Below are 1,389 nucleotides of genomic sequence, written 5' to 3'. Positions count from 1 at the left end.
GAAACCACTATTTCTATGGCACTGGATTGCACATTCAAACACAAAATTCACAGATATGAAGTATGGTAGCAGGAGTGCTCTTCTAAAGTAAATCTGTACTTTAGAATTGATAAAGTGGAGACAAGTAGAAATATATGGACCACAGACTGGAGAGCTATTGAGCTTCCTTGGGTTTTAGTGAATGTTCATTTGCTCTACTCTAGAAGATACAACACAGTTAACTTTGTAACATTAAGGAACATGATCAAATTATTTTCAAAATGTGCTTTATGTTGACTTTTTAAATTTTTCATAACAGTCTTTCAAATAATAGAAAGTTTTATGCCTAGGGTAGATGGAATAAAAGCGAGAAAGACCACACATCTTTGGTAAACAAGTCTTTTCATGCCTGAAATCTACTCTCAAAAGATGTGAAAATTTTCATGGTGGAAATTATGGAACTTCACCTTCACCTCAAATTGCAACCAGGGAGAGAGTGTCTGCCTAGCCACAATCTTAAATGATATGTATTACTATATAAAGATTATGACCTGGTTACCAAATATGACCACTATATCAAAAGGAGAACACATAGAGCACAGAGTCTAGAAGAAGAAAGGGATTACACAAATTTTAAAAATCTGTCTAGCACTTACTTTGGCAGCATATATACTAAAATTTGAACTATACAGAAGATTAACATGGTCCCTTCACAAGAATGACACTCAAATTGGTGAAGTGTTCCATATTTTTTAATCATCCCCCAAAACCAAACATCAAATGTTTACTCTGATATGTGGATGCTAACTCACAATAAGTGTGAGGAGAATAGAAGTTCTGTGGATTAGACAAAGGAGAATCAAAAAAAGGATGGGAATAGGGATAGGAAAGACAGTGGAATGAATCTAACATAAGATTGCTAAGTTTATATGTGATTATAACACAGTGACTATACATCCACAAGACTGGGATCCTTATTAGAATAAGATAAATTGTATGTTTGCATAAATATGTCAAAATAGATTGTACATTCATGTATAACTAAAAAGAAAAAGTAAAAAAATCTGTCTAGATGAAAGCTTTCATTGTGATTATTTACAAATATTACAACAGACTAAAATCATATATAATTTGAATATGCTTTTCAGGAAAGGTTATTGCCAAAAATGTCTTAAATTGGCTTATTTTAAGGCTACCACCAAGTCCAAACTGTAACAATGTGGAATGGGCTATGAAATCTCTATCAATCTCAGAAAAGGCAAACTTTGCAATGTTTCTCTGATATATGACCATCGAAGGCTAAGGAGTAAGAATACAACTCTCTCCTCCCCCTGCATGTCAGGGGTCATGATACACAATGGAGAAAGAATGTCATCCTAGAGAGAAGAATCGAGAACTTAGAGAGTGGAC

General features: G+C 33.8%; 1 pseudogene; it reads left to right on the top strand.

Annotated features, from left to right (window-relative positions):
- Positions 1–631: 631 nt before the first annotated feature.
- LOC114108513 (U6 spliceosomal RNA) lies at positions 632–732 on the top strand (annotated as a pseudogene).
- The last annotated feature ends 657 nt before the right edge of the window (positions 733–1,389 follow it).

Source organism: Marmota flaviventris, chromosome 17, assembly GCF_047511675.1.
Source record: "Marmota flaviventris isolate mMarFla1 chromosome 17, mMarFla1.hap1, whole genome shotgun sequence".
In the NCBI taxonomy this organism is placed as follows: Eukaryota; Metazoa; Chordata; class Mammalia; order Rodentia; family Sciuridae; genus Marmota; species Marmota flaviventris.
The sequence above is the reverse complement of the archived record's forward strand: the minus strand, read 5'-3'. Positions and strand labels throughout refer to the sequence as shown.